Source organism: Heterodontus francisci, unplaced genomic scaffold, assembly GCF_036365525.1.
Source record: "Heterodontus francisci isolate sHetFra1 unplaced genomic scaffold, sHetFra1.hap1 HAP1_SCAFFOLD_695, whole genome shotgun sequence".
NCBI classification, from domain to species: domain Eukaryota; kingdom Metazoa; phylum Chordata; class Chondrichthyes; order Heterodontiformes; family Heterodontidae; genus Heterodontus; species Heterodontus francisci.
The window spans coordinates 1-27,689 of NW_027141845.1; positions in this window are offsets into that span (position 1 = coordinate 1).

The window sequence follows — 27,689 nt, forward strand, 5'->3', positions numbered from 1 at the left end:
GAACCCTCGCCACACTCAGAACCCTCGCCACACTCAGCACCCTCGCCACACTCAGAACCCTCGCCACACTCAGAACCCTCGCCACACTCAGAACCCTCGCCACACTCAGAACCCTCGCCACACTCAGAACCCTCGCCACACTCAGAACCCTCGCCACACTCAGAACCCTCGCCACACTCAGAACCCTCGCCACACTCAGAACCCTCGCCACACTCAGAACCCTCGCCACACTCAGAACCCTCGCCACACTCAGAACCCTCGCCACACTCAGAACCCTCGCCACACTCAGAACCCTCGCCACACTCAGAACCCTCGCCACACTCAGAACCCTCGCCACACTCAGAACCCTCGCCACACTCAGAACCCTCGCCACACTCAGAACCCTCGCCACACTCAGAACCCTCGCCACACTCAGAACCCTCGCCACACTCAGAACCCTCGCCACACTCAGAACCCTCGCCACACTCAGAACCCTCGCCACACTCAGAACCCTCGCCACACTCAGAACCCTCGCCACACTCAGAACCCTCGCCACACTCAGAACCCTCGCCACACTCAGAACCCTCGCCACACTCAGAACCCTCGCCACACTCAGAACCCTCGCCACACTCAGAACCCTCGCCACACTCAGAACCCTCGCCACACTCAGAACCCTCGCCACACTCAGAACCCTCGCCACACTCAGAACCCTCGCCACACTCAGAACCCTCGCCACACTCAGAACCCTCGCCACACTCAGAACCCTCGCCACACTCAGAACCCTCGCCACACTCAGAACCCTCGCCACACTCAGAACCCTCGCCACACTCAGAACCCTCGCCACACTCAGAACCCTCGCCACACTCAGAACCCTCGCCACACTCAGAACCCTCGCCACACTCAGAACCCTCGCCACACTCAGAACCCTCGCCACACTCAGAACCCTCGCCACACTCAGAACCCTCGCCACACTCAGAACCCTCGCCACACTCAGAACCCTCGCCACACTCAGAACCCTCGCCACACTCAGAACCCTCGCCACACTCAGAACCCTCGCCACACTCAGAACCCTCGCCACACTCAGAACCCTCGCCACACTCAGAACCCTCGCCACACTCAGAACCCTCGCCACACTCAGAACCCTCGCCACACTCAGAACCCTCGCCACACTCAGAACCCTCGCCACACTCAGAACCCTCGCCACACTCAGAACCCTCGCCACACTCAGAACCCTCGCCACACTCAGAACCCTCGCCACACTCAGAACCCTCGCCACACTCAGAACCCTCGCCACACTCAGAACCCTCGCCACACTCAGAACCCTCGCCACACTCAGAACCCTCGCCACACTCAGAACCCTCGCCACACTCAGAACCCTCGCCACACTCAGAACCCTCGCCACACTCAGAACCCTCGCCACACTCAGAACCCTCGCCACACTCAGAACCCTCGCCACACTCAGAACCCTCGCCACACTCAGAACCCTCGCCACACTCAGAACCCTCGCCACACTCAGAACCCTCGCCACACTCAGAACCCTCGCCACACTCAGAACCCTCGCCACACTCAGAACCCTCGCCACACTCAGAACCCTCGCCACACTCAGAACCCTCGCCACACTCAGAACCCTCGCCACACTCAGAACCCTCGCCACACTCAGAACCCTCGCCACACTCAGAACCCTCGCCACACTCAGAACCCTCGCCACACTCAGAACCCTCGCCACACTCAGAACCCTCGCCACACTCAGAACCCTCGCCACACTCAGAACCCTCGCCACACTCAGAACCCTCGCCACACTCAGAACCCTCGCCACACTCAGAACCCTCGCCACACTCAGAACCCTCGCCACACTCAGAACCCTCGCCACACTCAGAACCCTCGCCACACTCAGAACCCTCGCCACACTCAGAACCCTCGCCACACTCAGAACCCTCGCCACACTCAGAACCCTCGCCACACTCAGAACCCTCGCCACACTCAGAACCCTCGCCACACTCAGAACCCTCGCCACACTCAGAACCCTCGCCACACTCAGAACCCTCGCCACACTCAGAACCCTCGCCACACTCAGAACCCTCGCCACACTCAGAACCCTCGCCACACTCAGAACCCTCGCCACACTCAGAACCCTCGCCACACTCAGAACCCTCGCCACACTCAGAACCCTCGCCACACTCAGAACCCTCGCCACACTCAGAACCCTCGCCACACTCAGAACCCTCGCCACACTCAGAACCCTCGCCACACTCAGAACCCTCGCCACACTCAGAACCCTCGCCACACTCAGAACCCTCGCCACACTCAGAACCCTCGCCACACTCAGAACCCTCGCCACACTCAGAACCCTCGCCACACTCAGAACCCTCGCCACACTCAGAACCCTCGCCACACTCAGAACCCTCGCCACACTCAGAACCCTCGCCACACTCAGAACCCTCGCCACACTCAGAACCCTCGCCACACTCAGAACCCTCGCCACACTCAGAACCCTCGCCACACTCAGAACCCTCGCCACACTCAGAACCCTCGCCACACTCAGAACCCTCGCCACACTCAGAACCCTCGCCACACTCAGAACCCTCGCCACACTCAGAACCCTCGCCACACTCAGAACCCTCGCCACACTCAGAACCCTCGCCACACTCAGAACCCTCGCCACACTCAGAACCCTCGCCACACTCAGAACCCTCGCCACACTCAGAACCCTCGCCACACTCAGAACCCTCGCCACACTCAGAACCCTCGCCACACTCAGAACCCTCGCCACACTCAGAACCCTCGCCACACTCAGAACCCTCGCCACACTCAGAACCCTCGCCACACTCAGAACCCTCGCCACACTCAGAACCCTCGCCACACTCAGAACCCTCGCCACACTCAGAACCCTCGCCACACTCAGAACCCTCGCCACACTCAGAACCCTCGCCACACTCAGAACCCTCGCCACACTCAGAACCCTCGCCACACTCAGAACCCTCGCCACACTCAGAACCCTCGCCACACTCAGAACCCTCGCCACACTCAGAACCCTCGCCACACTCAGAACCCTCGCCACACTCAGAACCCTCGCCACACTCAGAACCCTCGCCACACTCAGAACCCTCGCCACACTCAGAACCCTCGCCACACTCAGAACCCTCGCCACACTCAGAACCCTCGCCACACTCAGAACCCTCGCCACACTCAGAACCCTCGCCACACTCAGAACCCTCGCCACACTCAGAACCCTCGCCACACTCAGAACCCTCGCCACACTCAGAACCCTCGCCACACTCAGAACCCTCGCCACACTCAGAACCCTCGCCACACTCAGAACCCTCGCCACACTCAGAACCCTCGCCACACTCAGAACCCTCGCCACACTCAGAACCCTCGCCACACTCAGAACCCTCGCCACACTCAGAACCCTCGCCACACTCAGAACCCTCGCCACACTCAGAACCCTCGCCACACTCAGAACCCTCGCCACACTCAGAACCCTCGCCACACTCAGAACCCTCGCCACACTCAGAACCCTCGCCACACTCAGAACCCTCGCCACACTCAGAACCCTCGCCACACTCAGAACCCTCGCCACACTCAGAACCCTCGCCACACTCAGAACCCTCGCCACACTCAGAACCCTCGCCACACTCAGAACCCTCGCCACACTCAGAACCCTCGCCACACTCAGAACCCTCGCCACACTCAGAACCCTCGCCACACTCAGAACCCTCGCCACACTCAGAACCCTCGCCACACTCAGAACCCTCGCCACACTCAGAACCCTCGCCACACTCAGAACCCTCGCCACACTCAGAACCCTCGCCACACTCAGAACCCTCGCCACACTCAGAACCCTCGCCACACTCAGAACCCTCGCCACACTCAGAACCCTCGCCACACTCAGAACCCTCGCCACACTCAGAACCCTCGCCACACTCAGAACCCTCGCCACACTCAGAACCCTCGCCACACTCAGAACCCTCGCCACACTCAGAACCCTCGCCACACTCAGAACCCTCGCCACACTCAGAACCCTCGCCACACTCAGAACCCTCGCCACACTCAGAACCCTCGCCACACTCAGAACCCTCGCCACACTCAGAACCCTCGCCACACTCAGAACCCTCGCCACACTCAGAACCCTCGCCACACTCAGAACCCTCGCCACACTCAGAACCCTCGCCACACTCAGAACCCTCGCCACACTCAGAACCCTCGCCACACTCAGAACCCTCGCCACACTCAGAACCCTCGCCACACTCAGAACCCTCGCCACACTCAGAACCCTCGCCACACTCAGAACCCTCGCCACACTCAGAACCCTCGCCACACTCAGAACCCTCGCCACACTCAGAACCCTCGCCACACTCAGAACCCTCGCCACACTCAGAACCCTCGCCACACTCAGAACCCTCGCCACACTCAGAACCCTCGCCACACTCAGAACCCTCGCCACACTCAGAACCCTCGCCACACTCAGAACCCTCGCCACACTCAGAACCCTCGCCACACTCAGAACCCTCGCCACACTCAGAACCCTCGCCACACTCAGAACCCTCGCCACACTCAGAACCCTCGCCACACTCAGAACCCTCGCCACACTCAGAACCCTCGCCACACTCAGAACCCTCGCCACACTCAGAACCCTCGCCACACTCAGAACCCTCGCCACACTCAGAACCCTCGCCACACTCAGAACCCTCGCCACACTCAGAACCCTCGCCACACTCAGAACCCTCGCCACACTCAGAACCCTCGCCACACTCAGAACCCTCGCCACACTCAGAACCCTCGCCACACTCAGAACCCTCGCCACACTCAGAACCCTCGCCACACTCAGAACCCTCGCCACACTCAGAACCCTCGCCACACTCAGAACCCTCGCCACACTCAGAACCCTCGCCACACTCAGAACCCTCGCCACACTCAGAACCCTCGCCACACTCAGAACCCTCGCCACACTCAGAACCCTCGCCACACTCAGAACCCTCGCCACACTCAGAACCCTCGCCACACTCAGAACCCTCGCCACACTCAGAACCCTCGCCACACTCAGAACCCTCGCCACACTCAGAACCCTCGCCACACTCAGAACCCTCGCCACACTCAGAACCCTCGCCACACTCAGAACCCTCGCCACACTCAGAACCCTCGCCACACTCAGAACCCTCGCCACACTCAGAACCCTCGCCACACTCAGAACCCTCGCCACACTCAGAACCCTCGCCACACTCAGAACCCTCGCCACACTCAGAACCCTCGCCACACTCAGAACCCTCGCCACACTCAGAACCCTCGCCACACTCAGAACCCTCGCCACACTCAGAACCCTCGCCACACTCAGAACCCTCGCCACACTCAGAACCCTCGCCACACTCAGAACCCTCGCCACACTCAGAACCCTCGCCACACTCAGAACCCTCGCCACACTCAGAACCCTCGCCACACTCAGAACCCTCGCCACACTCAGAACCCTCGCCACACTCAGAACCCTCGCCACACTCAGAACCCTCGCCACACTCAGAACCCTCGCCACACTCAGAACCCTCGCCACACTCAGAACCCTCGCCACACTCAGAACCCTCGCCACACTCAGAACCCTCGCCACACTCAGAACCCTCGCCACACTCAGAACCCTCGCCACACTCAGAACCCTCGCCACACTCAGAACCCTCGCCACACTCAGAACCCTCGCCACACTCAGAACCCTCGCCACACTCAGAACCCTCGCCACACTCAGAACCCTCGCCACACTCAGAACCCTCGCCACACTCAGAACCCTCGCCACACTCAGAACCCTCGCCACACTCAGAACCCTCGCCACACTCAGAACCCTCGCCACACTCAGAACCCTCGCCACACTCAGAACCCTCGCCACACTCAGAACCCTCGCCACACTCAGAACCCTCGCCACACTCAGAACCCTCGCCACACTCAGAACCCTCGCCACACTCAGAACCCTCGCCACACTCAGAACCCTCGCCACACTCAGAACCCTCGCCACACTCAGAACCCTCGCCACACTCAGAACCCTCGCCACACTCAGAACCCTCGCCACACTCAGAACCCTCGCCACACTCAGAACCCTCGCCACACTCAGAACCCTCGCCACACTCAGAACCCTCGCCACACTCAGAACCCTCGCCACACTCAGAACCCTCGCCACACTCAGAACCCTCGCCACACTCAGAACCCTCGCCACACTCAGAACCCTCGCCACACTCAGAACCCTCGCCACACTCAGAACCCTCGCCACACTCAGAACCCTCGCCACACTCAGAACCCTCGCCACACTCAGAACCCTCGCCACACTCAGAACCCTCGCCACACTCAGAACCCTCGCCACACTCAGAACCCTCGCCACACTCAGAACCCTCGCCACACTCAGAACCCTCGCCACACTCAGAACCCTCGCCACACTCAGAACCCTCGCCACACTCAGAACCCTCGCCACACTCAGAACCCTCGCCACACTCAGAACCCTCGCCACACTCAGAACCCTCGCCACACTCAGAACCCTCGCCACACTCAGAACCCTCGCCACACTCAGAACCCTCGCCACACTCAGAACCCTCGCCACACTCAGAACCCTCGCCACACTCAGAACCCTCGCCACACTCAGAACCCTCGCCACACTCAGAACCCTCGCCACACTCAGAACCCTCGCCACACTCAGAACCCTCGCCACACTCAGAACCCTCGCCACACTCAGAACCCTCGCCACACTCAGAACCCTCGCCACACTCAGAACCCTCGCCACACTCAGAACCCTCGCCACACTCAGAACCCTCGCCACACTCAGAACCCTCGCCACACTCAGAACCCTCGCCACACTCAGAACCCTCGCCACACTCAGAACCCTCGCCACACTCAGAACCCTCGCCACACTCAGAACCCTCGCCACACTCAGAACCCTCGCCACACTCAGAACCCTCGCCACACTCAGAACCCTCGCCACACTCAGAACCCTCGCCACACTCAGAACCCTCGCCACACTCAGAACCCTCGCCACACTCAGAACCCTCGCCACACTCAGAACCCTCGCCACACTCAGAACCCTCGCCACACTCAGAACCCTCGCCACACTCAGAACCCTCGCCACACTCAGAACCCTCGCCACACTCAGAACCCTCGCCACACTCAGAACCCTCGCCACACTCAGAACCCTCGCCACACTCAGAACCCTCGCCACACTCAGAACCCTCGCCACACTCAGAACCCTCGCCACACTCAGAACCCTCGCCACACTCAGAACCCTCGCCACACTCAGAACCCTCGCCACACTCAGAACCCTCGCCACACTCAGAACCCTCGCCACACTCAGAACCCTCGCCACACTCAGAACCCTCGCCACACTCAGAACCCTCGCCACACTCAGAACCCTCGCCACACTCAGAACCCTCGCCACACTCAGAACCCTCGCCACACTCAGAACCCTCGCCACACTCAGAACCCTCGCCACACTCAGAACCCTCGCCACACTCAGAACCCTCGCCACACTCAGAACCCTCGCCACACTCAGAACCCTCGCCACACTCAGAACCCTCGCCACACTCAGAACCCTCGCCACACTCAGAACCCTCGCCACACTCAGAACCCTCGCCACACTCAGAACCCTCGCCACACTCAGAACCCTCGCCACACTCAGAACCCTCGCCACACTCAGAACCCTCGCCACACTCAGAACCCTCGCCACACTCAGAACCCTCGCCACACTCAGAACCCTCGCCACACTCAGAACCCTCGCCACACTCAGAACCCTCGCCACACTCAGAACCCTCGCCACACTCAGAACCCTCGCCACACTCAGAACCCTCGCCACACTCAGAACCCTCGCCACACTCAGAACCCTCGCCACACTCAGAACCCTCGCCACACTCAGAACCCTCGCCACACTCAGAACCCTCGCCACACTCAGAACCCTCGCCACACTCAGAACCCTCGCCACACTCAGAACCCTCGCCACACTCAGAACCCTCGCCACACTCAGAACCCTCGCCACACTCAGAACCCTCGCCACACTCAGAACCCTCGCCACACTCAGAACCCTCGCCACACTCAGAACCCTCGCCACACTCAGAACCCTCGCCACACTCAGAACCCTCGCCACACTCAGAACCCTCGCCACACTCAGAACCCTCGCCACACTCAGAACCCTCGCCACACTCAGAACCCTCGCCACACTCAGAACCCTCGCCACACTCAGAACCCTCGCCACACTCAGAACCCTCGCCACACTCAGAACCCTCGCCACACTCAGAACCCTCGCCACACTCAGAACCCTCGCCACACTCAGAACCCTCGCCACACTCAGAACCCTCGCCACACTCAGAACCCTCGCCACACTCAGAACCCTCGCCACACTCAGAACCCTCGCCACACTCAGAACCCTCGCCACACTCAGAACCCTCGCCACACTCAGAACCCTCGCCACACTCAGAACCCTCGCCACACTCAGAACCCTCGCCACACTCAGAACCCTCGCCACACTCAGAACCCTCGCCACACTCAGAACCCTCGCCACACTCAGAACCCTCGCCACACTCAGAACCCTCGCCACACTCAGAACCCTCGCCACACTCAGAACCCTCGCCACACTCAGAACCCTCGCCACACTCAGAACCCTCGCCACACTCAGAACCCTCGCCACACTCAGAACCCTCGCCACACTCAGAACCCTCGCCACACTCAGAACCCTCGCCACACTCAGAACCCTCGCCACACTCAGAACCCTCGCCACACTCAGAACCCTCGCCACACTCAGAACCCTCGCCACACTCAGAACCCTCGCCACACTCAGAACCCTCGCCACACTCAGAACCCTCGCCACACTCAGAACCCTCGCCACACTCAGAACCCTCGCCACACTCAGAACCCTCGCCACACTCAGAACCCTCGCCACACTCAGAACCCTCGCCACACTCAGAACCCTCGCCACACTCAGAACCCTCGCCACACTCAGAACCCTCGCCACACTCAGAACCCTCGCCACACTCAGAACCCTCGCCACACTCAGAACCCTCGCCACACTCAGAACCCTCGCCACACTCAGAACCCTCGCCACACTCAGAACCCTCGCCACACTCAGAACCCTCGCCACACTCAGAACCCTCGCCACACTCAGAACCCTCGCCACACTCAGAACCCTCGCCACACTCAGAACCCTCGCCACACTCAGAACCCTCGCCACACTCAGAACCCTCGCCACACTCAGAACCCTCGCCACACTCAGAACCCTCGCCACACTCAGAACCCTCGCCACACTCAGAACCCTCGCCACACTCAGAACCCTCGCCACACTCAGAACCCTCGCCACACTCAGAACCCTCGCCACACTCAGAACCCTCGCCACACTCAGAACCCTCGCCACACTCAGAACCCTCGCCACACTCAGAACCCTCGCCACACTCAGAACCCTCGCCACACTCAGAACCCTCGCCACACTCAGAACCCTCGCCACACTCAGAACCCTCGCCACACTCAGAACCCTCGCCACACTCAGAACCCTCGCCACACTCAGAACCCTCGCCACACTCAGAACCCTCGCCACACTCAGAACCCTCGCCACACTCAGAACCCTCGCCACACTCAGAACCCTCGCCACACTCAGAACCCTCGCCACACTCAGAACCCTCGCCACACTCAGAACCCTCGCCACACTCAGAACCCTCGCCACACTCAGAACCCTCGCCACACTCAGAACCCTCGCCACACTCAGAACCCTCGCCACACTCAGAACCCTCGCCACACTCAGAACCCTCGCCACACTCAGAACCCTCGCCACACTCAGAACCCTCGCCACACTCAGAACCCTCGCCACACTCAGAACCCTCGCCACACTCAGAACCCTCGCCACACTCAGAACCCTCGCCACACTCAGAACCCTCGCCACACTCAGAACCCTCGCCACACTCAGAACCCTCGCCACACTCAGAACCCTCGCCACACTCAGAACCCTCGCCACACTCAGAACCCTCGCCACACTCAGAACCCTCGCCACACTCAGAACCCTCGCCACACTCAGAACCCTCGCCACACTCAGAACCCTCGCCACACTCAGAACCCTCGCCACACTCAGAACCCTCGCCACACTCAGAACCCTCGCCACACTCAGAACCCTCGCCACACTCAGAACCCTCGCCACACTCAGAACCCTCGCCACACTCAGAACCCTCGCCACACTCAGAACCCTCGCCACACTCAGAACCCTCGCCACACTCAGAACCCTCGCCACACTCAGAACCCTCGCCACACTCAGAACCCTCGCCACACTCAGAACCCTCGCCACACTCAGAACCCTCGCCACACTCAGAACCCTCGCCACACTCAGAACCCTCGCCACACTCAGAACCCTCGCCACACTCAGAACCCTCGCCACACTCAGAACCCTCGCCACACTCAGAACCCTCGCCACACTCAGAACCCTCGCCACACTCAGAACCCTCGCCACACTCAGAACCCTCGCCACACTCAGAACCCTCGCCACACTCAGAACCCTCGCCACACTCAGAACCCTCGCCACACTCAGAACCCTCGCCACACTCAGAACCCTCGCCACACTCAGAACCCTCGCCACACTCAGAACCCTCGCCACACTCAGAACCCTCGCCACACTCAGAACCCTCGCCACACTCAGAACCCTCGCCACACTCAGAACCCTCGCCACACTCAGAACCCTCGCCACACTCAGAACCCTCGCCACACTCAGAACCCTCGCCACACTCAGAACCCTCGCCACACTCAGAACCCTCGCCACACTCAGAACCCTCGCCACACTCAGAACCCTCGCCACACTCAGAACCCTCGCCACACTCAGAACCCTCGCCACACTCAGAACCCTCGCCACACTCAGAACCCTCGCCACACTCAGAACCCTCGCCACACTCAGAACCCTCGCCACACTCAGAACCCTCGCCACACTCAGAACCCTCGCCACACTCAGAACCCTCGCCACACTCAGAACCCTCGCCACACTCAGAACCCTCGCCACACTCAGAACCCTCGCCACACTCAGAACCCTCGCCACACTCAGAACCCTCGCCACACTCAGAACCCTCGCCACACTCAGAACCCTCGCCACACTCAGAACCCTCGCCACACTCAGAACCCTCGCCACACTCAGAACCCTCGCCACACTCAGAACCCTCGCCACACTCAGAACCCTCGCCACACTCAGAACCCTCGCCACACTCAGAACCCTCGCCACACTCAGAACCCTCGCCACACTCAGAACCCTCGCCACACTCAGAACCCTCGCCACACTCAGAACCCTCGCCACACTCAGAACCCTCGCCACACTCAGAACCCTCGCCACACTCAGAACCCTCGCCACACTCAGAACCCTCGCCACACTCAGAACCCTCGCCACACTCAGAACCCTCGCCACACTCAGAACCCTCGCCACACTCAGAACCCTCGCCACACTCAGAACCCTCGCCACACTCAGAACCCTCGCCACACTCAGAACCCTCGCCACACTCAGAACCCTCGCCACACTCAGAACCCTCGCCACACTCAGAACCCTCGCCACACTCAGAACCCTCGCCACACTCAGAACCCTCGCCACACTCAGAACCCTCGCCACACTCAGAACCCTCGCCACACTCAGAACCCTCGCCACACTCAGAACCCTCGCCACACTCAGAACCCTCGCCACACTCAGAACCCTCGCCACACTCAGAACCCTCGCCACACTCAGAACCCTCGCCACACTCAGAACCCTCGCCACACTCAGAACCCTCGCCACACTCAGAACCCTCGCCACACTCAGAACCCTCGCCACACTCAGAACCCTCGCCACACTCAGAACCCTCGCCACACTCAGAACCCTCGCCACACTCAGAACCCTCGCCACACTCAGAACCCTCGCCACACTCAGAACCCTCGCCACACTCAGAACCCTCGCCACACTCAGAACCCTCGCCACACTCAGAACCCTCGCCACACTCAGAACCCTCGCCACACTCAGAACCCTCGCCACACTCAGAACCCTCGCCACACTCAGAACCCTCGCCACACTCAGAACCCTCGCCACACTCAGAACCCTCGCCACACTCAGAACCCTCGCCACACTCAGAACCCTCGCCACACTCAGAACCCTCGCCACACTCAGAACCCTCGCCACACTCAGAACCCTCGCCACACTCAGAACCCTCGCCACACTCAGAACCCTCGCCACACTCAGAACCCTCGCCACACTCAGAACCCTCGCCACACTCAGAACCCTCGCCACACTCAGAACCCTCGCCACACTCAGAACCCTCGCCACACTCAGAACCCTCGCCACACTCAGAACCCTCGCCACACTCAGAACCCTCGCCACACTCAGAACCCTCGCCACACTCAGAACCCTCGCCACACTCAGAACCCTCGCCACACTCAGAACCCTCGCCACACTCAGAACCCTCGCCACACTCAGAACCCTCGCCACACTCAGAACCCTCGCCACACTCAGAACCCTCGCCACACTCAGAACCCTCGCCACACTCAGAACCCTCGCCACACTCAGAACCCTCGCCACACTCAGAACCCTCGCCACACTCAGAACCCTCGCCACACTCAGAACCCTCGCCACACTCAGAACCCTCGCCACACTCAGAACCCTCGCCACACTCAGAACCCTCGCCACACTCAGAACCCTCGCCACACTCAGAACCCTCGCCACACTCAGAACCCTCGCCACACTCAGAACCCTCGCCACACTCAGAACCCTCGCCACACTCAGAACCCTCGCCACACTCAGAACCCTCGCCACACTCAGAACCCTCGCCACACTCAGAACCCTCGCCACACTCAGAACCCTCGCCACACTCAGAACCCTCGCCACACTCAGAACCCTCGCCACACTCAGAACCCTCGCCACACTCAGAACCCTCGCCACACTCAGAACCCTCGCCACACTCAGAACCCTCGCCACACTCAGAACCCTCGCCACACTCAGAACCCTCGCCACACTCAGAACCCTCGCCACACTCAGAACCCTCGCCACACTCAGAACCCTCGCCACACTCAGAACCCTCGCCACACTCAGAACCCTCGCCACACTCAGAACCCTCGCCACACTCAGAACCCTCGCCACACTCAGAACCCTCGCCACACTCAGAACCCTCGCCACACTCAGAACCCTCGCCACACTCAGAACCCTCGCCACACTCAGAACCCTCGCCACACTCAGAACCCTCGCCACACTCAGAACCCTCGCCACACTCAGAACCCTCGCCACACTCAGAACCCTCGCCACACTCAGAACCCTCGCCACACTCAGAACCCTCGCCACACTCAGAACCCTCGCCACACTCAGAACCCTCGCCACACTCAGAACCCTCGCCACACTCAGAACCCTCGCCACACTCAGAACCCTCGCCACACTCAGAACCCTCGCCACACTCAGAACCCTCGCCACACTCAGAACCCTCGCCACACTCAGAACCCTCGCCACACTCAGAACCCTCGCCACACTCAGAACCCTCGCCACACTCAGAACCCTCGCCACACTCAGAACCCTCGCCACACTCAGAACCCTCGCCACACTCAGAACCCTCGCCACACTCAGAACCCTCGCCACACTCAGAACCCTCGCCACACTCAGAACCCTCGCCACACTCAGAACCCTCGCCACACTCAGAACCCTCGCCACACTCAGAACCCTCGCCACACTCAGAACCCTCGCCACACTCAGAACCCTCGCCACACTCAGAACCCTCGCCACACTCAGAACCCTCGCCACACTCAGAACCCTCGCCACACTCAGAACCCTCGCCACACTCAGAACCCTCGCCACACTCAGAACCCTCGCCACACTCAGAACCCTCGCCACACTCAGAACCCTCGCCACACTCAGAACCCTCGCCACACTCAGAACCCTCGCCACACTCAGAACCCTCGCCACACTCAGAACCCTCGCCACACTCAGAACCCTCGCCACACTCAGAACCCTCGCCACACTCAGAACCCTCGCCACACTCAGAACCCTCGCCACACTCAGAACCCTCGCCACACTCAGAACCCTCGCCACACTCAGAACCCTCGCCACACTCAGAACCCTCGCCACACTCAGAACCCTCGCCACACTCAGAACCCTCGCCACACTCAGAACCCTCGCCACACTCAGAACCCTCGCCACACTCAGAACCCTCGCCACACTCAGAACCCTCGCCACACTCAGAACCCTCGCCACACTCAGAACCCTCGCCACACTCAGAACCCTCGCCACACTCAGAACCCTCGCCACACTCAGAACCCTCGCCACACTCAGAACCCTCGCCACACTCAGAACCCTCGCCACACTCAGAACCCTCGCCACACTCAGAACCCTCGCCACACTCAGAACCCTCGCCACACTCAGAACCCTCGCCACACTCAGAACCCTCGCCACACTCAGAACCCTCGCCACACTCAGAACCCTCGCCACACTCAGAACCCTCGCCACACTCAGAACCCTCGCCACACTCAGAACCCTCGCCACACTCAGAACCCTCGCCACACTCAGAACCCTCGCCACACTCAGAACCCTCGCCACACTCAGAACCCTCGCCACACTCAGAACCCTCGCCACACTCAGAACCCTCGCCACACTCAGAACCCTCGCCACACTCAGAACCCTCGCCACACTCAGAACCCTCGCCACACTCAGAACCCTCGCCACACTCAGAACCCTCGCCACACTCAGAACCCTCGCCACACTCAGAACCCTCGCCACACTCAGAACCCTCGCCACACTCAGAACCCTCGCCACACTCAGAACCCTCGCCACACTCAGAACCCTCGCCACACTCAGAACCCTCGCCACACTCAGAACCCTCGCCACACTCAGAACCCTCGCCACACTCAGAACCCTCGCCACACTCAGAACCCTCGCCACACTCAGAACCCTCGCCACACTCAGAACCCTCGCCACACTCAGAACCCTCGCCACACTCAGAACCCTCGCCACACTCAGAACCCTCGCCACACTCAGAACCCTCGCCACACTCAGAACCCTCGCCACACTCAGAACCCTCGCCACACTCAGAACCCTCGCCACACTCAGAACCCTCGCCACACTCAGAACCCTCGCCACACTCAGAACCCTCGCCACACTCAGAACCCTCGCCACACTCAGAACCCTCGCCACACTCAGAACCCTCGCCACACTCAGAACCCTCGCCACACTCAGAACCCTCGCCACACTCAGAACCCTCGCCACACTCAGAACCCTCGCCACACTCAGAACCCTCGCCACACTCAGAACCCTCGCCACACTCAGAACCCTCGCCACACTCAGAACCCTCGCCACACTCAGAACCCTCGCCACACTCAGAACCCTCGCCACACTCAGAACCCTCGCCACACTCAGAACCCTCGCCACACTCAGAACCCTCGCCACACTCAGAACCCTCGCCACACTCAGAACCCTCGCCACACTCAGAACCCTCGCCACACTCAGAACCCTCGCCACACTCAGAACCCTCGCCACACTCAGAACCCTCGCCACACTCAGAACCCTCGCCACACTCAGAACCCTCGCCACACTCAGAACCCTCGCCACACTCAGAACCCTCGCCACACTCAGAACCCTCGCCACACTCAGAACCCTCGCCACACTCAGAACCCTCGCCACACTCAGAACCCTCGCCACACTCAGAACCCTCGCCACACTCAGAACCCTCGCCACACTCAGAACCCTCGCCACACTCAGAACCCTCGCCACACTCAGAACCCTCGCCACACTCAGAACCCTCGCCACACTCAGAACCCTCGCCACACTCAGAACCCTCGCCACACTCAGAACCCTCGCCACACTCAGAACCCTCGCCACACTCAGAACCCTCGCCACACTCAGAACCCTCGCCACACTCAGAACCCTCGCCACACTCAGAACCCTCGCCACACTCAGAACCCTCGCCACACTCAGAACCCTCGCCACACTCAGAACCCTCGCCACACTCAGAACCCTCGCCACACTCAGAACCCTCGCCACACTCAGAACCCTCGCCACACTCAGAACCCTCGCCACACTCAGAACCCTCGCCACACTCAGAACCCTCGCCACACTCAGAACCCTCGCCACACTCAGAACCCTCGCCACACTCAGAACCCTCGCCACACTCAGAACCCTCGCCACACTCAGAACCCTCGCCACACTCAGAACCCTCGCCACACTCAGAACCCTCGCCACACTCAGAACCCTCGCCACACTCAGAACCCTCGCCACACTCAGAACCCTCGCCACACTCAGAACCCTCGCCACACTCAGAACCCTCGCCACACTCAGAACCCTCGCCACACTCAGAACCCTCGCCACACTCAGAACCCTCGCCACACTCAGAACCCTCGCCACACTCAGAACCCTCGCCACACTCAGAACCCTCGCCACACTCAGAACCCTCGCCACACTCAGAACCCTCGCCACACTCAGAACCCTCGCCACACTCAGAACCCTCGCCACACTCAGAACCCTCGCCACACTCAGAACCCTCGCCACACTCAGAACCCTCGCCACACTCAGAACCCTCGCCACACTCAGAACCCTCGCCACACTCAGAACCCTCGCCACACTCAGAACCCTCGCCACACTCAGAACCCTCGCCACACTCAGAACCCTCGCCACACTCAGAACCCTCGCCACACTCAGAACCCTCGCCACACTCAGAACCCTCGCCACACTCAGAACCCTCGCCACACTCAGAACCCTCGCCACACTCAGAACCCTCGCCACACTCAGAACCCTCGCCACACTCAGAACCCTCGCCACACTCAGAACCCTCGCCACACTCAGAACCCTCGCCACACTCAGAACCCTCGCCACACTCAGAACCCTCGCCACACTCAGAACCCTCGCCACACTCAGAACCCTCGCCACACTCAGAACCCTCGCCACACTCAGAACCCTCGCCACACTCAGAACCCTCGCCACACTCAGAACCCTCGCCACACTCAGAACCCTCGCCACACTCAGAACCCTCGCCACACTCAGAACCCTCGCCACACTCAGAACCCTCGCCACACTCAGAACCCTCGCCACACTCAGAACCCTCGCCACACTCAGAACCCTCGCCACACTCAGAACCCTCGCCACACTCAGAACCCTCGCCACACTCAGAACCCTCGCCACACTCAGAACCCTCGCCACACTCAGAACCCTCGCCACACTCAGAACCCTCGCCACACTCAGAACCCTCGCCACACTCAGAACCCTCGCCACACTCAGAACCCTCGCCACACTCAGAACCCTCGCCACACTCAGAACCCTCGCCACACTCAGAACCCTCGCCACACTCAGAACCCTCGCCACACTCAGAACCCTCGCCACACTCAGAACCCTCGCCACACTCAGAACCCTCGCCACACTCAGAACCCTCGCCACACTCAGAACCCTCGCCACACTCAGAACCCTCGCCACACTCAGAACCCTCGCCACACTCAGAACCCTCGCCACACTCAGAACCCTCGCCACACTCAGAACCCTCGCCACACTCAGAACCCTCGCCACACTCAGAACCCTCGCCACACTCAGAACCCTCGCCACACTCAGAACCCTCGCCACACTCAGAACCCTCGCCACACTCAGAACCCTCGCCACACTCAGAACCCTCGCCACACTCAGAACCCTCGCCACACTCAGAACCCTCGCCACACTCAGAACCCTCGCCACACTCAGAACCCTCGCCACACTCAGAACCCTCGCCACACTCAGAACCCTCGCCACACTCAGAACCCTCGCCACACTCAGAACCCTCGCCACACTCAGAACCCTCGCCACACTCAGAACCCTCGCCACACTCAGAACCCTCGCCACACTCAGAACCCTCGCCACACTCAGAACCCTCGCCACACTCAGAACCCTCGCCACACTCAGAACCCTCGCCACACTCAGAACCCTCGCCACACTCAGAACCCTCGCCACACTCAGAACCCTCGCCACACTCAGAACCCTCGCCACACTCAGAACCCTCGCCACACTCAGAACCCTCGCCACACTCAGAACCCTCGCCACACTCAGAACCCTCGCCACACTCAGAACCCTCGCCACACTCAGAACCCTCGCCACACTCAGAACCCTCGCCACACTCAGAACCCTCGCCAGTTGTTGCACTTTAATTATTACAGTTACATATGCCTGGCAGACGTCTTAACTGCCAGAGTGTTGGTCGGATCTGTAACCTTTGCACTTTGATATCATGTAGTCAATTCAGTTGTTTTAAAACTGCCACATGCAATGCTTCATATTTCTGGTCGAGGATCCCCCACCACTCGTTGGGAATATTTGTACAGCCAGCTCTTTAAATGTTAATAGCAGTGGACAATTCAAATAATGTGGCAGAATTGCAAAGCTTAGATCGGATTTGTTACTTGCGGGATGCTTCGCTCCTTCAGATGCTGCTTCTGCTCTGTGGCATACAAATAGTCTTGAGTTGTTGCTTCGGTATGTTGACAACTCATGGTGGTATTCATGGCATGTGTCAAACTTCAATACACTAAAAAGGACAAAAGTTCCAGGAGCTACATTGTACTGTACAACTCCAATGCAATTACTACTCTTGGCAGAGAACTATTTTGGGAAGTTTGAAGTTATTAGTTCCAGACCTCCTGCTGGCTAGTCAGGGCCGTCACCAGCCAATTCTCCCACAGAACGTACTAATTAGTGTTGCTGCTGGGGTCAATTGGATATATCAATTCATCCTTGTTTTACACTCCAAGTTGCCAGTACTGCTCAAACTGTTCTATCTCCTGGCAACACAATTTATTGCCTGCATTTTCCACTGGTGATGGTTGATTTATTAGAGGAACTTCCAATGAGTCCCTGCAACATTTGCATGAGGCCCCTCTTTACTTCTTATCTCTCCCTACAAGACCAGCTTGGGCAGATGACTAGAGCTTATGTGGGCAACATTACATGTCCAACAGTAAGCTTTGCAGTAGGATGGGCTTGATGCTCCTGTTAGTTGTTTCCATGAAAATTGTGTGATGCCGTCCTGCCAGCAGATCTTGAAACTGCCAAGGCAGTGATGGGAGTGCTCTTCAAGGTGTACACAGACAGCATTACAGGACACATTACTACCAGCCACATGAGCAGCAAGGACAATGAATTTGTCCCCTTCTGTCCACAGGTTAAGGCTGCCAAATTCTTTTCTTTATTTCCTAGTCTAACATATTTAATCATAGACAATGCTGGTATCAAACTAGAGGGTGCTCCCCAAATCAGTAAATTCCTTTAAAGCCTTCAGCTTTGTTAACTCTGACAATGTTTGGCTATCTGTATTCTGCTTAGATTGCTCCTTCACTGACAGTTGTGCTGGCTCCAAAAAAAAAGTGTTGTATTTGACTGTGGGCAAACAAAGTGCTGTGAAATAACTGAAAATTGCACAGAACAGTCTTTGTATTGGAGCCTGAAGACAAGTTTGAAAAAGGGCTTCAGTCCAGCTGCTTACATAAACACCCTCAGTAAACTCTGGCATTGCCTGCTGCAGAATTATGCTCAAAAAGATGGTCAACATGGTTGGAGCCAGCCCATACCATTAGAGATACACAGGGGATGGAAGGTCACTTTTGCTGGACTTGAAGTTTACTTTCATGCAACTGTTTCACAGAAGCTAGGAATCTGGGTGGGCAAAAGTATATGAAATGTTTGAAGTCCATCTGCTGACTGTCAAATGCCTTTCTCAGGCACAGCAAATTAAAAACGTACAGGCCTTTGTTTTGCTCTCCAATTACTAGTGTTAATTGAATGTTTTTGGTGCCTGTTTGCTCTGAAGCTATACTGGCTCTAAAATGGTTTTAGACAAAATGGTCGGCAGAAACCCATTCATTGAGTATTTATCTCACCACAATCTTCCCAGCAATAAAAACACAAGGGTGAACCCATTGTGGATGGAACAGTCCAGATTTTTTTTATTTTGGCTCCAGGGGCTTTGTTCTTTTTCAATCTGCTTGATGGCAGTTTACTGTAGAGTTGGGCTCTCATCCACTTATTTGAAAGGCTGGTTTGTGATTGACGGCAGTATCATGCACTGCGCACTTAGGACCACAAAGAATTTCAAACTACTCAGACCAGCTTTCCACTGCTGATTCCTTGTCAGTGTGCAGATCTTTTGCCTTTGGTGTGCTGGTCAAATACCAGATTTTAGTGCTTCAGGGAAAGTTGTTGCCAGTCTTGGTGTAAATTTCAGGTTTTTTTTCCCACCTGCAAACCACCAGTCATTTCAGATATTCAGCTTAGATTGAAAAGGTGCTGCAGGCTTGAGACAGACAGTCTTTGCCCCTTGGCTTGTGAACCCAATGAGCATGAGCCAACAGTTTTGTTAGCACAACTTCAATTTCCTTGTCATTTTTAAATTAAACCAGTCCCTGGTTTTTTTTTTTTAAGTTTGATGTATCCAGTACTGCAGCTTTCCTGTGTTCCCAGAATTCTTCTACAACAGAATCAATGAAGTCAGGATGTTCCAGTTTAGGCTTGAAGATCATTTAATATCTTGCTCTAAGCCTGTTTTTTGGGTTTAGGCTTGAAGACAAACAGCTTAGAATGACAAAGCCAGTGGTCTGATGTGCAGAGTGCAGACTGGGCACATCTCATGTGCAGGACATCCTTTAAGTCACACTTGCCCAAAGATGCAATCTCAGGTACCAGAATTAAGAGTGAGGATGGATCAATCTGTTCTTGAAGCAATCCAATTCTTCAAAGGAAAGCATTTGTTATGGACAGCTACTTTTCTGCAGAATTCCATCTGTAAGTAAAAACAAAGAAATGTTGCACTGCGGAAGCATCTGTGGAGAGAAGCAGAAATAACACCACATTAGTGACCCTTCATTTGAAATCGCAATTGTTTATAATTTAATAGGTGAATCAAGTCAAGTGGGGTGGGGAAAGAAAATATATATAAAGGCAAGGTGATTGGATACAGGGCCACAGAATATATGACTAGGTCATGCAAAGCCAAACAGTATCTGAATGGTGTGCTGAAAAGACAAAGCCTTACTGCAGAAGTTTTTTTTTTATATAAATTGATGCAAATGAAGAGCCCTGACCTAAAGCACAAAACACAGGGAGCAGGCACCTTATTTTTTTCCAAGTAACAAACCAAAGGGGGACAGTGATGCTCTGACATTGAAATTAATGTTCAGTCTGGCAGGCTGTAGTGTGACTAAAATCAATGATGCTGTTCAAGCTTGTGTTGATATTCACTGGAACACTACAGCAAGTCCAGGACAGGTTGGGCTATGAGATTATGAGGGGGGGGTGCTGTTGCAATCGAAAGCAACTGGAAACTCTTAGGCTTTTGCACAAAGCCAAGCTGTTGTTCAAAGCAGTCACTGCATCAGCGCTTGGTCTCCAGTGAGCACATGACAACCAGCCGATACGGTATACTCATTAAAGTGCAGGTAAATTGGGCTGGCACAGTTGTTAGCACCTTTGCCTCACAGCGCCAGCAACCCAGGTCCAGTTCTGGGTACCGCCTGTGTGGAGTTTGTAAGTTCTCCTGATGTGGATTTCTGCCAGGTGCTCTGGTTTCCTCCCATAGCCAAAGACTTACACGTTGATAGGTCAATTCTAATTTTCCCCCAGTGTAGGTAGGTGGTAGGAGAATGGTGGGGATGTGTTAAGGAATATGGGATTAATGTAAGATTAGTATAAATAGGTGGTTTGTGGTCAGCACAGACTCGTTGGGCCTGTTTCAGGGCTGTATCTTTTAATGTCCAAGTCTGTCTAAATTGCTGCTAAACTTGAAAGAGTGTTTGGGCCATTGGATAGTGGAGAGGGGAAGTTAAAAAAAGGCAGGTGTTACATTCTGCAATTGCATGAGAAGCTGCTGTGCAAAACAGGAAGTGTTGGGATAATGGAGGAGTGGACCAGGGTGTCAGAGGGAATGATCCTTAGGAATGCTGACAGGGGAGGGGGAAATATGCTTTTGGTAGTGGCATCACACTGGATGTGGCAGTAATGGCAAGGCTGAATGCTTTGGATGGAGGCTGGAGGTGGAAAGGAGGACAAAAAGTAACCCTTGTATGTTGTTAGTAGGAAGGAGGCAAAAGGGGGCAGGGTAGAAGTGCCACTAACATGCTTGACACTGGTCGAGGACCCTGTTGAGCACAGTGGTGCTGAGTGAGGGGAATCTGTTGAGGGAGGGAGGATGGATGGAGTGAGATGTACCAGAAGCATAGTTGTGGAGGGTTGCATCATCCTCATAACATAACGGAATTAAATAGGTTTCCTGACTTGATGTAGATAGGCTGACTAGAGGGGAGACTAGGTTGGACTTGGTGCTTGGCAAAGAATCAGGCCAGGTGGCAGATCTCAGTGGGAGAGCATTTCAGTGATGGTGACCATAACTCCCTGACCTTTATTATAGTCATGGAGAGGGACAGGAGCAGACAGGGTGGGATAATATTTAATTGGGGGGGGAAATTACAATGCTATTAGGCAGGAACTGGGGAGTATGAATTGAGAACAGATGTTCAGGGAAATGCACGACAGAAATGTGGAGGTTGTTTAGGGAGCACTTGCTGTGACTGCAGAACAAACCTATCCAGATGAGGCAGGGAAGGGATGGTAGGGTTAAGGAACCTTGGATGACAAGAGATGTGGAACAGCTAGTCAAGAGGAAGAAGGAAGCTTACTTAAGGTTGAGGAAGCAAGGATCAGACAGGGCTCTAGAGGGTTACAAGGTAGCCAGGAAGGAACTGAAGAATGGACTTAGGAGAGCTAGAAGGGGACATGAAAAATGTCTGGGCAGGTAGGATTAAGGAAAATCCCAAGGCGTTCTACACTTGAGGAACAAGAGGGTGGCCAGAGTGAGGGTAGGGCCAATCAGGGATAGTGGAGGGAACTTCTGCCTGGAGTTGGAGGTAAGGGAGGTCCTAAAATGAATACTTTGCTTCAGTATTCATTAGTGAGAGGGACCTGGTCATTTGTGAGGACAGCAAGGAACAGGCTGAGGTTAAGAGGGAGGATGTGCTGGAAATTCTGAATGATATGAAGACAGATAAGTCCCCGGGGCCAGACAGGATTTACCCAAGGATATTACGGGAAGCGAGGGAAGAGATTGCTGCGCCTTTGGCGATGATCTTTGCATATTCATTGTCCACTGGAGTAGTACCGGATGATTGGAGGGTGGCAAATGTTGTTCCCTTGTTCAAGAAAGGGAATACGGATAACCCTGGGAATTATAGACCAGTCTTACGTCAGTAATGGGCAAATTATTGGAGAGGATTCCAAGACAGGATTTATGATTTGGAAAAGCATGGTTTGATTAGAGATGGTCAGCATGGCTTTGTGAGGGGCAGGTCATGCCTCACAAGCCTTGTTGAATTCTTTGACGATGTGACAAAACACGTTGATGAAGTAAGAGCAGTGGATGTGGAGGATATGGATTTTAGCAAGGCGTTTGATAAGGTTCCTCATGGTAGGCTCATTCAGAAAATGAGGCATGGGATACAGGGAAAGTTGGCTGTCTGGATACAGAATTGGCTGGCCCATAGAAGACAGAGGGTGGTAGTAGATGGAAAGTATCCAGCCTGGAGCTCGGTAACCAGTGGTGTTCCACAAGTATCTGTTCTGGGACCTCTGCTCTTTGTGGATTTTATAAATGACTTGGATGAGGAAGTGGAAGGCTGAGTTAGCAAGTTTGCCGATGACAAAGGTTGGTGGAGTTGTGGATAGTGTGGAAGGCTGTTGTAGGTTGCAATGGGACATTGACAGGATGCAGAGCTGGGCTGAAGAGTGGCAGATGGAGTTCAACCTGGAAAAGTGTGAAGTGATTCATTTTGGAAGGTCGAACTTGAATGCAGAATACAGGCTTAAAGACAGGATTCTTGGTAGTGTGGAGGAACAGAGGGATCTTGGGGTCCATGTCCATAGATCCCTCAAAGTTGCCACCCAAGTTGATAGGGTTGTTCAGAAGGCGTATGGTGTGTTGGCTTTCATTAACAGGGGGATTGGGTTTAAGAGCCACGAGGTTATGCTGCAGCTCTATAAGGCCCTGGTTTGACCACACTTGGAATATTGTGTTCAGTTCTGGTCGCCTCATTATAGGAAGGATGTGGAAGCTTTAGAGAGGGTGCAGAAGAGATTTACCAGGATGCTGCCTGGACTGGAGGGCATGTCTTACGAAGAAATATTGAGGGAGCTAGGGTTTTTCTCATTGGAGCGAAGAAGGATGAGGCGCAACTTGATGGAGGGGTACAAGATGATGAGAGGCATAGATAAAGTGGATAGTCAGAGACTTTTTCCCCAGGGTGGAAAGGGCCATCACCAGGGGGTATAATTTGAAAGGTGATTGGAGGAAGGTTTTGGGGAGATGTCAGAGGTAGGTTCTTTACAGAGAGTGGTGGGTGCGTGGAATGCACTGCCAGCAGTGGTAGTAGAAGCAGATACATTAGGGACATTTAAGCGACTCTTGGATAGGTACATGGATGATAGTACAATGAAGGGTAGGTAGTTAGTTTGATCTTAGAGTAGGTTAAAGGTTTGGCACACTGGGCCAAAGGGCCTGTACTGTGCAATGTTCTAATAGCAGCAGTAGGCAATTCAGCCCCTTGAACGTGCTCTGCCATTCAAAACCATCATGACTGATCTCACCTCAGCATCAACTCTACTTTCCTGCCCATTCTTCATAACCCTTCAAGCCTTTATTAAAAATCTGTCACATTTACTCAACGCCCTGGCATCCACCACACTCTGTAGTGAATTCCACAGACCCTTTGAGAAGTAATTTCTCCTCATCTCTGGTTTAAATCTGCAACCCCTTATCCTAAAACTATGACTTCTCGTTCTAGTTTGCCCCACCAGAGGAAACATCCTCTACATCTACTTTGTCAATTCCCTTAATCATTTATGTACCTCAATTATATCTCCTCTCATTCTTCTAAACTCTAGAGTCAAGGCATAAACTGCTCAATCTCTTAAACAAACCCCTCATCTCTGCAGGGTTAAGGAAAATCCCAAAGCCTTTTATTCATATATAAAAGGAGCAAGAGGATAGGCCCACTCAAGGACAAAAGGAGGAAAGTTATGCGTGGAGTCAGTGAAAATGGGAGAGATTCTAAACGAGTACTTTGCATCGGTATTCACAGAGGAGAGGGACATGACGGATGTTGAGGTTAGGGACAGATGTTTCATTACTCTAGGTCAAGTCGGCATAAGGAGGGAGGAAGTGTTGGGTATTCTAAAAGGCATTAAGGTGGACAAGTCCCCAGGTCCGGATGGGATCTATCCCAGGTTACTGAAGGAAGCGAGAGGGGAAATAGCTGGGGCCTTAACAGATATCTTTGCAGCATCCTTAAACACGGGTGAGGTTCCAGAGGACTGGAGAATTGCTAATGTTGTCCCCTTGTTTAAGAAGGGTAGCAGGGATAATCAAGGTAATTATAGACCAGTGAGCCTGACGTCAGTGGTAGGGAAGCTGCTCGAGAAGATACTGAGGGATAGAATCTATTCCCATTTGGAAGAAAATGGGCTTATCAGTGATAGGCAACATGATTTTGTGCAGGGAAGGTCATGTCTTACCAACTTAATAGAATTCTTTGAGGAAGTGACAAAGTTGATTGATGAGGGAAGGGCTGTAGATGTCATATACATGGACTTCAGTAAGGCGTTTGATAAGGTTCCCCATGGTAGGCTGATGGAGAAAGTGAAGTCGCATGGGGTCCAGGGTGTACTATCTAGATGGATAAAGAACTGGCTGGGCAACAGGAGACGGAGAGTAGCAGTGGAAGGGACTTTCTCAAAATGGAGACGTGTGACCAGTGGTGTTCCACAGGGATCCGTGCTGGGACCACTGTTGTTTGTGATATACATAAATGATTTGGAGGAAAGTATAGGTGGTCTGATTAGCAAGTTTGCAGACGACACTAAGATTGGTGGAGTAGCAGATAGTGAAGGGGACTGTCAGAATACAGCAGAATATAGATAGATTGGAGAGTTGGGCAGAGAAATGGCAGATGGAGTTCAATCTGGGCAAATGCAAGGTGATGCATTTTGGAAGATCCAATTCAAGAGTGAACTATACAGTAAATGGAAAAGTCCTGGGGAAAATTGATGTACAGAGAGATTTGGGTGTTCAGGTCTATTGTTCCCTGAAGGTGGCAACGCAGGTCAATAGTGGTCAAGAAGGCATACGGCATGCTTTCCTTCATCGGACGGGGTATTGAGTACAAGAGTTGGCAGGTCATGTTACAGTTGTATAGGACTTTGGCTCGGACACATTTGGAATACCGCGTGCAGTTTAGAGATACAGCACTGAAACAGGCCCTTCGGCCACATTACCAAAAGGACGTGGATGCTTTGGAGAGGGTGCAGAGGAGGTTCACCAGGATGTTGCCTGGTATGGAGGGCGCTAGCTATGAAGAGAGGTCGAGTAGATTAGGATTATTTTCATTAGAAAGATGGAGGTTGAGGGGGGACCTGATTGAGGTGTACAAAATCATGAGGGGTATAGACAGGGAGGATAGCAAGAAGCTTTCTCCCCACCCCCCCCCCCCCCCACAGAGTGGGGGATTCAATTACTAGGGGTCACGAGTTCAAAGAGAGGGGATAAGTTTAGGGGGGATACGAGTGGAAAGTTCTTTATGCAGAGGATGGTGGGTGCCTGGAACGTGTTTCCAGCAGAGGTGGTAGATGCGGGCACGATAGCATCTTTTAAGATGTATCTAGACATACATGAATGGGCAGGAAGTAAAGAGATAGAGACCCTTAGAAAATGGGCAACATGTTTAGATCGAAGATCTGGATCGGTGCAGGCTTGGAGGGCCGAAGGGCCTGTTCCTGTGCTGTAATTTTCTTTGCTCTCTGGAACCAATCTAGTTAACTTCATCTGAACTGCCTCCAAATCCAACTACTTGCCTTTTCAACTCAGGGGACCAAAACTGTACACAATACTCCAGATGCAGTCTCACTACTGCTTTGTATAGTTGCAGCAACACTTCCCTACTCTATTCCTTTAGCAATAAATGACATTTCACTGGCCTTCCTTTTTACTTGCTGCACCTGCATACTACATTGACAACTCATGTATCAGCACACTCCAATCCCTCAGCATCAAAGCTGAGTTTTCTCTTGTAGCTAATTTACCTTTCTAACCCTCCAACAAAAATGGATAACCTCACTTATCCACATCGAAATCCATCTGCAAAATTTAGGCACATTCACCTAACAAAGAAGAAAATTACAGCACAGGAACAGGCCCTTCGGCCCTCCAAGCCTACGCCGATCCTAATCCTCTATCTAAACCTGTCGCCTATTTTCTAAGGGTCTGTATCTCTTTACTTCCTGCCCATTCATGTATCTGTCTAGTTACATCTTAAAAGACACTATCGTGCCCACATCTACCACCTCCACTGGTAATGCATTCCATGCACCCACCACCCTCTGTGTAAAGAACTTTCCACGCATATCCCCCCCTAAACCTTTCCCCTTTCACTTTGAACTCGTGTCCTTGTAATTGAATCGCCCACTCTGGGAAAAAGCTTCTTGCTATCCACCCTGTCTATACCTCTCATGATTTTGTACAATTCAATCAGGTCCCCCCTCAACCACCATCTTTCTAATGAAAATAATCCTAATCTACTCAACCTCTTCATAGCTAGCGCCCTCCATGCCAGGCAACATCCTGGTGAACCTCCTCTGCACCCTCTCCAAAGCATCCACATCCTTTTGGTAATGTGGCGACCAGAACTGCACGCAGTATTCCAAATGTGGCCGAACCAAAGTCCTATATAACTAACGTGACCTGCCAACTCTTGTACTCAAT